This window comes from Bos javanicus, chromosome 4 (assembly GCF_032452875.1).
Source record: "Bos javanicus breed banteng chromosome 4, ARS-OSU_banteng_1.0, whole genome shotgun sequence".
Taxonomy (NCBI): domain Eukaryota; kingdom Metazoa; phylum Chordata; class Mammalia; order Artiodactyla; family Bovidae; genus Bos; species Bos javanicus.
In genome coordinates, this window is record NC_083871.1 from 64,527,859 (window position 1) to 64,540,884 (window position 13,026).

Genomic DNA, 13,026 nt, shown 5'->3' on the forward strand with positions numbered 1-13,026 from the left:
CAGACACCCCTCTACAATTAAACCAACACCAAGACCCTCTTGTTAGATTTGAGGGTGAATCTGCTATCTTAGGATGAAGCAGAGGGGTAGAAAAGACTGAAGCTGAAGCTAGAATAGGGAGGGACAACAAAGAAAGCATCTCTCACTCACTGGGCTAGGTGCCCTGGTACAAACTGAAGGGTGACTCCATGTATATTCACGGTTGGGTAATAATCACTTTACTCTCTATTTCTGGAAACGAACTGTACCTACACGCCCCTCTAGATGTTATAAGCATAAACAAAGGATGATAGGTAACAATGATTCAGAATCATAACCACCAGGGTAAGAATTCCCGTTTGTCTCATTGCTTAGTAGACGTGATTATACTGAGTTTATCACAATCAGAAAATGGGGCTAAATGTGAGATATGGCCCTGGGTAACAAAGAATTGCTAAGGCAATGAGTATAATACATGGAATTCTTACTGAAACTGAGAAAGGGAAAGTTTCTTCCATCTAGGACTGCTAATTTGTTGGCCATCTTTGGCTTCCAGTGGCCATCTTTTTCCCCACCTGGGAGAAACTGCAAAGAATGAAGCAATACAAAGGAAAGTAAAGCGGAGAGAGAACTTGCCAACTATAACATTTTAGCACCCAAATCTAGCCATTCCTTAAGTTTTATCCTATGACATTTCACATATGTAAGTCAATAAATTCCTAAATTTTATTTTCTTAGAACAGTTTCATTTGGGGACTTCCCTGGCAGTCCAAGAAGGCAATGGCACCCCACTCCAGTACTCTTGCCTGGAAAATCCCATGGATGGAGGAGCCTGGTAGGCTGCAGTCCATGGGGTCGTGAAGAGTCAGACACGACTGAGAGATTTCACTTTCACTTTTCATGCATGGGAGGAGGAAATGGCAACCCATTCCAGTATTCTTGCCTGGAGAATCCCAGGGACGGTGGAGCCTGGTGGGCTGCCGTCCATGAGGTCGCACAGAGTCGGACACGACTGAAGTGACTTAGCAGCAGCAGCTGCAGCTGGCAGTCCAATGGTCAAGGCTCAGAGTTTCCAGTGCAGGGGGCACAGTTTCCATCCCTGGTCAGGGAATTAAGATCCCACATGTGGGGAGGTACTGCAGAAAAAAAAAGAACAATTTGATTTGGATTTTGGCCCACTGTTGTCTTCAAAAGAATTTTTACTGATATTTGCTAAAATGTAATTATCAATCCCCGGGTCTTCTTGCTGAGAGATCAAATCACTGTGTTAGGTAAACTGACTTTAAATTGACTTTTATCAATTGCAAGTGGGAAAAATCCAAAACAATTGCAAAGTTTTCAGATTATTTGCTTGCATACTATAAGGTCACCTGTTGTGTTTAAATACTGTTTGTTGTCTTTTCTTTTTCTTTTTTCCTTCTTCCATTTTCTTTTCTTTTACTTTAGGCACATAACTGGCCAGGCACAAAGCCTCCCCAAGATGGGGAGAACAGTTCTGTTCTAGCTTAGTTGCTGTGAGCCACTAAAAATTTATCTCTGGCATGCACCAAGGAGTCCTCTCACTAGGGGTAGGGTGTGGTTAGGCAGTGGGGTCTGACCTGACATCTCATTTTTTATTGAGTCTTAGGGCCTCTTTACGTGATCTCTCCCCACTTGTTCAGTTCAGTTCAGTCACTCAGTCGTATCCGACGTTTTGCGACCCCATGGACTACAGCAGGCCAGGCTTCCCTGGCCATCACCAACTCCTGGAGCCTACTAAAACTCATGTCCATCGCGTCGGTGATGCCATCCAACCATCTGATCCTCTGTCGTCCCCTTCTCCTTCTGCCTTCAATCTTTCCCGCTTGTTAGTTTGGGCTTCTTAGCATGGTGGCTTCAATGTAACTGACAGCTTACATCCCTGAAGGCTTCAGGAGAAATACTTCCAGAGAACCAAGTGGGAGTTCAAGCTCCCCCCCGCAGCACCCTGGCTCCGAGGCTCCCGGCCGTCGGCAGGGGGCGCGCTCCGGCCTGCGGCACCCGCTGACCCCACCGCAGGGTTTTGGCGCTCCGAGTGTGGACTTAAGGCTGCTCCGCCCGGAGGCAGTCTGTCCAGCTGGGCTGCCGGAGGAGGCGGGGGACCGGTGGCCTCGGCGATGAAATCGGGCGTGGGGCGGCGGGAGGAGGGGGCGCTGCGAGGCCCGCCGGCAGCGGCAAGGAGGAAGTACGGTCTTCGCGACTCCGCGAAGCCGGTTTTGATCCCGGGCGGCGGGACCCTAGACTCCCAGCGGCTGGCTGGAGGGAGGGAGGCTCCTCCCCCGAGCCTCGTCCGGGGACGCGAGCTGCGGCGGCGGGCTCTTCCCCGGTAGAAAGCGGCGGTGCTTGGTCAGGACTGAATCCCGAAGTGCGGCTGAGCACCCTGGTCCTTCCCGCTCTCAGGTCAGGGGGCGCACTGTGAACGGGTTAAAATCCCCATCCTTTTCATCTTCTGCTGTTAATAAAGGAAGAGAAAGCCCAGTCCCGTTACGTTCGTGCGGTGACGAAGAGAAGTAATGTGGGGTGAGGGCCTGGCTCCTAACTACTCGGGAGGAGCTGTCAGGTAGAAGAGAGCCTAGACTTGTTCTCTCTGGTCCTTAGGATTTTTTACCAGGGATAAGGATGAAAGCTTCTAGGAGGCCAGTTCCAGCTCAAGAAGAATTAGGACCCGTGTCAGCCTGACAAGAGGCAGTGTGCTCCCCCAGCTCCCGTGGATTGGAAGAGAGTCCAGATGACCACTGAGAGAAGGGTGGGTTGTAAAGGAGATTTAAATAAACATCAGGTGGAAAGTTGGATTAACGATCCTTTCGGTTCTTTTCTGTGTTTCTGTCATCCTGTAATCAGCTTTAGAAGTCGAACTTTCCTAAGTTTGATTTTCAGTTAGTTATTTGAATTGTTTCAGGCACTTCTCATTGCCTGCTTTCTCATGATTGCTGAGACAGACATGTCAGGAAAGGTCCCCAAAGAGTTAATCCTTCTCCTTCACCTCTGGGAACTTTGGCACAAAATGCATGGTTCCTTGAAGCCTGACCTGTACTTTTCAGTGTGGCTCTTGAGCTGAATTTCGCCTCAGTGAACAATGGTTGCAGATACAGGAGCTGCACTGCTAGCAGCCACAGTCCTGGCTCCTTCTAGACACCCTGGACTCAGGCAGGACTGAGCCCACTCGGCGCTCAGTATCTTTAACTATAGGATGCCAGATGGTGGTTAATAGTCTATATGTTTATTTTGAAGCTCACAGAACTTTTTCACAGACAGGAGAAAGATGATAACATTTTATAGGTGAGAAAATGGAGGCTCAGTGATTAAGTCATTGACCTGTTTAGCCAACAAAGCTACAGCAGAATTGAGGTGTCCTCAATTCTCAGACCAATGGGATTTTTCCAGTTTCACACGTTTAAAACTGGCTAGGCTATGAACATGTTTGCTTTTTCTAGTTCAGAGTTGTGTTTGATTGTCATAAAGTTTAATTTATATCAGAGTAATACTTGTATATAGCTTAAAAACTCAAATATTAATAGTATTTACTAAAAATCATACAAAAAAATAGTGGTGAGTTGCCAGGCTCCTCATTCGCCCCCATAGTTCCCCGCACAACCCTCTACCCCCAGTTCTCTCCTAACAGGGCCAAGACTTCCATATGCAACTCTTTTAGGTTTCACTTCTTGGATTTAACTGCACATTTCTAAATTGTATGCTTATACTGCTTTTGTTGATTCAACACTTTTAGACATTATCTATTAACTTCTTATAAAGATTTAGTTCTCCTATTTGCCCTTTTTGTTTCCATCCTTCCAATTGAGCTCCGTTATGATATAATAACTTCCCTAATCAATGTGAGTACTAACATTGTTATAATTATGCAGTGTTGCTTGCTTTTGAGTCAAACGGTATGATTTTTTTGTTTTCTAGTATAACTGTTGTCTTTTGAATAGTAATAGCCTCAATTTTTCATTTGCTTCATATACTATTCAGTTCAGTTCAGTTCAGTCGCTCAGTTGTTTCCAACTCTTTGCAACCCCATGGACTGCAACACGCTAGGCCTCCCTGTCCATCACCAACTCCCGGAGTTTACTCAAACTCATATCCATTGAGTCGGTGATGCCATCCAACCATTGTCATCCCTTCTCCTCCTGCCTTCAATCTTTCCCAGCATCAGGGTCTTTTCAAATGAGTCAGTTCTTTGCAGCAGGTGGCCAAAGTATTGGAGTTTCAGCTTCAACATCAGTCCTTCCAATGAAGTCCTTCCAATGAATATTCCAATGAATATTCAGGACTGATTTCCTTTAGGATGGACTGGTTGGATCTCCTTGCAGTCCAAGTGACTCTCAAGAGTCTTCTCCAACACCACAGTTCAAAAGCATCAATTTTTCAGCACTCAGCTTTCTTTATATTGTCCAACTCTCACATCCATACATGACTATTGGAAAAACCATAGCTTTGACTAGACAGACCTTTGTTGGCGAAGTAATGTCTCTGCTTTTTATATGCTGTCTAGATTGGTCATAAGGAGTAAGCGTCTCTTAATTTCATGGCTGCAGTCACCATCTGCAGTGATTTTGGAGCCCCCTCAAATAAAGTCTGCCACTATTTCCACTGTTTCTCCATCTATTTGCCATGAAGTGATGGGACCGGATGCCATGATCTTAGTTTTCTGAATGTTGAGCTTTAAGCCAACTTTTTCACTCTCCTCTTTCACTTTTATCAAGAGGCTCTTTAGTTCTTCTTCACTTTCTGCCATAAGGGTGGTGCCATATTTCTCCCAGCAATCTTGACTCCAGCTTGTGCCCAGCATTTCTCATGATGTACTCTGTACATAAGTTAAATAAGCACAGTGACAACATACAGCCTTGACATACTCCTTTTCCTATCTGGAACCAGTCTGTTGTTCCATGTCCAGTTCTAACTATTGCTTCCTGACCTGCATACAGATTTCTCAAGAGGCAGGTCAGGTGGTCTGGTATTCCCATCTCTTTCAGAATTTTCCAGAGTTTATTGTGATCCACACAGTCAAAGGCTTTGGCATAGTCAGTAAAGCAGAAATAGATGTTTTTCTGGAATTCTCTTGCTTTTTCAGTGATCCAGCGGATGTTGGCAATTTGATCTCTGATTCCTCTGCCTTTTTAAAAACCAGCTTGAATATCTGGAAGTTAACAGTTCACATATTGTTGAAGCCTGGCCTGGAGAATTTTGAGCATTCCTTTACTAGCGTGTGAGATGAGTGCAATTGTGTGGCAATGGCACCCCACTCCAGTACTCTTGCCTGGAAAATCCCATGGATGGAGGAGCCTGGTAGGCTGCAGTCCATGGGGTTGCGAAGAGTCCAACACGACTGATCGACTTCACTGTCACTTTTCACTTTCATACATTGGATAAGGAAATGGCAACCCACTCCAGTGTTCTTGCCTGGAGAATCCCAGGGACGGGGGAGCCTGGTGGGCTGCCGTCTATGGGGTCACACAGGGTCGGACACGACTGAAGTGACTTAGCAGCAGCATGAGCATTCTTTGGCATTGCCTTTCTTTGGGATTGGAATGAAAACTGACCTTTTCCAGTTCTGTGGCCACTGCTGAGTTTTCTAAATTTGCTGGCATATTGAGTGCAGCACTTTCACAGCATCATCTTTCAGGATTTGGAATAGCTCAACTGGAATTCCATCACCTTCACTAGCTTTGTTCGTAGTGATGCTTTAAGGCCCACTTGACTTCACATTCCAGGATGTCTGGCTCTAGGTGAGTGATCACACCATCGTGATTATCTTGGTTGTGAAGATCTTTTTTGTACAATTCTTCTGTGTATTCTTGCCACCTCTTCTTAATATCTTCTGCTTCTGTTAGGTCCATACCATTTCTGTCCTTTATTGAGCCCATCTTTGCATGAAATGTTCCCTTGGTATCTCTAATTTTCTTGACGAGATCTCTAGTCTTTCCCATTGTACTGTTTTCCTCTATTTCTTTGCATTGATCACTGAGGAAGACTTTCTTATCTCTTCTTGCTATTCTTTGGAACTCTGCATTCAAATGGGTATATCTTTCCTTTTCTCCTTTGCTTTTTGCTTCTCTTTTCACACCAGGGACTTCCCTTGTGGCTCAGATGGTAAAAGCGTCTGCCTACAATGCGGAAGACCAGGGTTCGATTTCTGGGTTGGGAAGATCCCCCTGGAGAAGGAAATGGCCACTCACTCCAAGTACTCTTGTCTGGAAAATCCCATGGACAGACAAGGAGCCTGGTAGACTACAATCCATGGGGTCACAAAGAGTCGGACACGACTGAGCGACTTCATATACTATTATCAAGTGCTGTTTTTTCCCCCTGAGGCTTCAAAAACTGAAAATACTTACCCCATGTATTCCTATCTAGATAATCAATCATTTTATTTTTCACTTGGATCTTCCATCTTTTATCCTCCAGTAATCCTTCGTTAGTTTCTAGACCTGGAGTGCAACCATTATCCTGGAATTTCTTTCACTAATATCCTGTCTTATATCCCATTCCTGGATTACATCTGTTCCTCCTTCTGTCTTTACTCCCATATTTTGCTGAAGCACATTCTGTAACTTCCCGTGAAAGAGTGTATCGGAGGTAAATTTTTCAATGCCTTGCATATCTGAAAATGTCTTTATTCTGTCTTTAAACTTCATAATTTGGTGAGGTATAGAATTCTAGGTCAAAAATTATTTTCACTCAGTTTTGAAGGTGGCATGTCATTTCCAGAATTGCTAAGGAGTCTAATGGTACTATGAGTCCTTTCTTTTATAGGTTACCTGCTCAGCCTTAACTCTACTCTTAAAGCTTTGGCAACCTTACTTCCATTTATTTTTGCCATTCTGAAGCTTATGATGATGTGTGTCTTTTTTCAACAGTTTCTTTTCATTTTTTGACATTTCATGGGTACATTAAATAAATGTACTGTGTTTTGATTTTTTTCTCCTTTTCTTTTTCTTTCTGTTGGATTTCTGTTGATCCTATAATTATCTTTTCTCTCCAGTTGTTTATCCCTTCGACTTTTCAATCTATTTTGTAGATTTATCTTCTGTTTCTTCTACTGCACATATTTTAAAAATTCTGTTCTTGTATTTCTCAATTCAAGAACTTTTTCTTATTCTGAGCATTATTTTTCCATAGCATCCTTTCTTGTTTCTTCTTCGAGGATACTCATTAATTTTTCTTTTTTTTCCCGCTCCCTCCATTGCCTTTGTATTTGCCTTTTCTTTTGATCTGTCTTCCATTTAGAGTTTTCCCCCTCTAATGCCTGGATATCTGGGTGTCTACTCATATTTAAGAGTGAGGCCCTGTAACACCCTTTGACAAGCATCCATGTATGAGACAGAGAGAGAAGGTGCTTGTTCATTGACTGCACAGCCTCACTACAGGAAGATCAGGCTGTGGGTAGAGATTTTTTTTTAGGGCTCTTCAGCTTCTCTAGAGAAGACCCTTCAGTCTGGGGATCTATGCTTGGATGCAAGCATTCTGGGTGGGTTGGAAACGAGAAGGCTGAGTGTCTTGAGTTCATACAAACTTCCATTCAGCATCGATTTTCAGCCCGTGCTCACTATCACCCCCATCCTCAGCTATGCTCGGAGGGCACTAATCTGCAGTCACCTTCACAGGTTGGGTGGGCAGTTTCCTGGATATAAGGAAGGAGGAAAAAACTGGTGGCTTCAGCCACTCCATGTCCACATTCCCTAACCCCATCTCCTGAAGACTAACTTCCTACACAGACAGAAATCAGTTCTTTCTTCCTTCCACTTGCCCAGATTTGTTGAAATCTTCCTCTGATGTTGTCTCTGCTCAAGATTCCTTTGTAGCTTTCTACCTTTTAAATTTGTTTATTGTTGTTATAACAAAAAACAAAAAATAAAGCATGTTGTTCAGTCTGCCATATTAAATGGCAAGCCCCACAGTTTGTTTGTTTTTTCAGAAATTGAATTGAAATCCTTTGTCCCTGATGTACCCACGTCAATCTCCACTGGCCATTTTCTTACACTTTACCTTGCTTCTCTCTTTGCCCATACCTGCCAGGCCCTCAAAGACATCTGACTCTCCCACCTAGGCTCAAGTCCATGTTCCCACTCTGTCACATAAAAGCTCCTGGGCTAGTAGGCATAGCAGAATGGACATTCTGAGTCTATGTGCCAATTTTGCCTCTGTTTTCCAGTCCCAGATAAGACAAGCTGTTGCAGGAACAATTGTTTGGGGTGGAATATGCTTACATGAAGGATCTTTTTGAAAGAAAGCCCACGCAAGTACTCAGAATCACAAGGAGTAATTTGAAATACTTGGCTGAATAAAGATTTTTTTCCTCAGACCTAGTTGGGAAGAAATTCCTTCTTAGTCTTATTACACAGAATAAATTATTATCATCTGAATGATTTAATGGTAAGCTTCTTAGATGGGACAGAATAATGGGCCTTGATGAACTTTTTTAAATATTAAGAATTAACTACAGGGACTCCCCTGGCAGTCCAGTGGTTTTAGACTCCAATGCAGGGGGCATGGGTTTGATTCCTGGTTAGGGAACTAAGATCCCATGGGCCATGCAGAAAATAAAAAAGAATTTAACTACAAAGATAAATGTAGACTCCTTGATTGTTATGGCATAGAAGCTAAACTTAACATAAACATACTACCATTTCTAAATTATTCTCTGTGTACTAGTTATATATTACTTCAGACATTGAGAACTATCTTTTTTTTTTTTTTTAGAACTATCTTTTTTTAATATGTTAAATTAATGAATTGTTTAGCCCGAGGAAAAACCATCAACCACCTTCCTTTAAACTTATGAAAACAGTTGTAAAATGGACTTTTTAGGGAAGCCATTGCTAATAATAGATTTCAAAATGTCTAGTCCCTTCACACTCCTTTTCATTTTGGCATCAGTAGTTACATATTTTTTCAGTAATTTGGATTTCAGTTTGTTGGCCATATGTTGTTGTTTGTATAACTCTTGTGGCTCAAAGGATGTATTCTTGGATCAGTTGATTTATGATGGTACCAGCAGTCTCCTTTTGGTCTCTATGCATAAGGCATAGCATTAATGTTCCTAATGAATGGATGCCAATGAACTGATATCATTTCCCCACTTTCTGTTAGAAAATATTTTAAGCATTTACTTTGGAAAAGCAGTGTCCCACACATAAAAAGCTAAGTCTCTTCATGCCTGCTTGTTTACTGTGTAGTCTTCAGGGGCAGAGCTTCCTCTATTTGAGGCTCCATTTTTCTTAGTCCCTGTTACCTTCAGTTTTCTTTCAGAAGTATATTAACCTGGGCTTACACCAACATAGCTGTAATGAAGATTCCACTTCATTACAAATTCCACTTCATTACAAATCCACAGATTTGCTTTTCTGTTGTAATTAGAAAACATTTTGCAAGTTAATACATGTGCATGCAAATGCAAATAGAATGAATAATAAAGTCTCTCCCATTTATATGATCCTTAGTTCCCCTCCTTAGAGACAAGCCAGTTTTTTAGATATCCTTCCAGAGACAGTCTATATGTATAATAACAAAGGTGGGTGTGTTATGGCCATATGATGACTTCTTTTACCCATATACACAAATACCAACGGAATTCCCTGGCAGTCCAGTAGTTACGACTCAGGGATCTTATTGCCAGGACCCTGGGTTTGATCACTGGTTGGAGAACTAAGATCCCACAAGCTGCCTAGTGTGGCCCAAAAAAAAAAAAAAAAAAAAACACACCAAATATAATGGTTTGCTCTTCACTCCCCTTTTTTAAAAATTTAAACTTATGGAGATTGTCCCATATGGATATCTAGTTCACATTTTAAACATTTTCCCCCTGGTCATAAAGAAACACATCTTCATTATAGAAAATGTGGAAAATTAGTCATCCTGGCTCTCACCATCTGGGTGCAGCAATGGTGAAGCTCCCATGTGTGTTTCCAAGTTTCTGGAGTCAAGACACAATTTTAAACCAGCTACAGTGTCCAGATGTCCTCAGCTGGATATGTCTTACAGAAGCGCTGAACAGACCTGGCATGTTCCGTTGTCCTGTTTCTCTGTTTTCATTCTCATTTTTGTTTTTGGTCCCTTGGGCATTCACAATTAAACCCAAACACCCACACAGTGTGTTTAATAGCGAGTAGGTACTTAAAAATGAACATGAGCATGTGGTGCTACTTTTCTAGATTTGGCATCCAGAAGCCTTTTCTGGAAGTTTCAGCAGAGCAATGACAAGTGGAAATGAGCTGGGAGCACAGGCATGATTTTCGTTCTCAGGACCCTGGGGTCTGAGAGCGGTGTTGATGGAAGGGAAAATACATTTGCACACAGTCGTCTGCTTCTCTAGCAGTAGTTCTTCACTGAGTGTCACCTATTATCCAGGCACTGAGTAGGAGGCCTGCATCTTTGAGTCCCAAGAGGTCAGAGGGCAGTCAGGGTGCTGAGCAGCAGACAGTATCCCCATAGCCCACTCAGCCCACTGGAAGGCCAGCCAGGCCTTTCAGGGAGGGTCTTGAATCCGAAGCTGGTGGGTGGGGAGTGGGAGGAGGAGCCTCTGGGACAGGTCAACCCCACCTCCTTGTGCTACAACAGGTCCTTCCCTCTGGCTTCACTCCCTCCCCCCTGCACAGTCCCCATCCCCATGACCCTCTCAGTGTCAGGGAAGTTGAAAATTATGATGGGTAAATCACCCACAAGTGTAACGACAGATTGGAACCATAATTAACTCAAGGCTCTTTTTACATCACATTTTCCCTGCAATCTCTTGATTCTTCCAAAAATAAAATCATGCCAAGACACCAGGTTATTACTTCAGTGAATTTAAGTTCTACAACCCAGTAGGATGTGGTATAGCATCAGTTTATTTATTTGGGACTTCTGACTGCTGGGCATATTTTATTAACTGTTTTAGTTATAATGTTTTGTTTTTACTGAAAAAACAACACCTTTTTATTTTGGCCTATAGTTGCTTTTTGCTGATTGAAATGTGTTATGTTCCTATGAACATGGTTGATGACCAGTGTTTTTTTTTTTTTTCCTTCTAGTTATGAAGAACCTCCTCCTGGGTTTATCAAAGTCAGTGTAAAGGTTGTATTTTTGGTTTTTCTCTGAGACAGATTTGACACAGTGCTCAGACTCAGTTGCTATGAAAAACAGCTGCTTAAGGTTTGAAGCTCCTTTATGGTAGTCCTGTCTCTTCTCTGCAGATGGCAGTCAGTTCGTGCACTTTGGGCTTTGTCATAGTCCGTGCCTTTGCAGAAGTTTAATCTGCCTCATGTCTGTCCCTAAGACACCACTGCAGGCCCCCTGGGTGTCCTCAGCGCTCGCTCCCCTTCTGTCTGTCTCCCTTGCGACTGCATCTTCTCAAAGCTCTGCTGCCCCATGTTCCTTCTCTGACGCTCCATTGCTGCTTTCTTGAATGTCATCAGTTCAGAGAACAGTGGAGTCTGAGGACATGTGAATCCGTCCAGTCCAGCCCCGCCTGGTGCAGAGTCCCTCCTCCAGCACCCTGGCCACAGTGTCAGCATGTTTCTCTGGGAGTGAGACTTAGAGGACTTAAGACCAAAGTAACCTTTCCTGTTTGGTAGCTTTTAACTTAAAGAGAAATTTTTTAGAAAACATTATTCCATTATAAATTTAATATTCCTGGAAACTTGAAAAAATCATAATGTAAAAAACAGCACCTTAATTATACAGTGCAGTTATTTGGTGGTGAAAATGCATCTCACAAATACAGTATGTATGAGATTATAAAACATGATGGTGGCCTTCAAGGTCTAATAATCTATTTTACTCTGATACATTGTTTTTATTGTTTCAGGAAACCTTATTTAATTCTATCTTCTGCCTCATTCCACAAAGCTTCTAAGTTAGCAGAAAATTTTTTGTGATCTTAGAATCTAATTCTCATGCTCTAGAATTAGAACTTGGAGCTCACAGATCATCCCTGTGTAAACACTAGTGACTTTTCTCTAAGAACAGCTACTTTGTTTTTGTGGTAGGCTAGCTCTTCTGGAATAGTTACTTGTATTTTCTTTCTCAGTTATAATTTGTCTTTCCAGCTCTTCAGAGGATAACATGATGACATAGGGATCTCCAGCCCATGAGCAAGCCAGGCAGTGCTGTGTTCTCAAGCAGGTGGGAGAGGGCTCTGGTGCTTTTTTTGCCATAGAGCTTACACACTCTTTCCTTTTTCAGGAAGATGAGACTAAGCCAGAAGACTGTATACCAGATGTCCCAGGCAATGAACATGCCAGGGAATTTCTGGCCCACGCACCAACCAAAGGACTTTGGATGCCACTCGGGAAAGAAGTCAAAGTCATGCAGTGTGAGCATGGAAAGGTTTCAAGTAACACCCTCAATTCACGCAAGTTATAGACCACTGTTTACAAACGAGTTCACTCCTTTTAATTCATTCTCACACCATGCTGTTGAAGTCAGGGCATGATCTCTAGGCGATAGATGAGGAAGCCCCCTTGGTGTGTTAGTCAGTGTCTGGGGTAAGCGGCAGAGCAGTGTCTTGACTCCAGGGCTTCTGGCTGCAAGGGCGGTGATCTTCCACAGGACTGTAGCTGCTTGCAGAGTCTATGCTTCAGTAATGTTCCTGTAACAGAAAGGATATTCCATGTAGCAATGCCATGGGGAACAAGAGATGCATTGGGGGGTGGTCCCTTGGGTCCTACTTCAGCCAATCCTCCTCATCAATGGTATCAAGGTTTTCTCCAGGTGACCCGAGAGGAGCTATGGGCCACACAGGGTGGGTCTGGACCAGGTGGAGCTGTGTGCACACTATCCACTGCACCAGCATAAGATGGCATTTGAAGAAGGGGTACTGCTGCCTTTAAAGACATTTGTTTGTACAGAGATTCTTCATGCACACAATTAAAATAGCAGTTCATGTTTTTTTGCCTCCATCCACACACCATCCTTTCCCAGTACCTAGGTTACAACAATTAGCTTTATTCAGCATTGCAGGGAATACCTGAGGGCATGTTTTTTAGGGATTTTGGCGTCCATCTTGAAGACTGGCAATTACAGCGATTCTTGCTCATCACTGGGAGA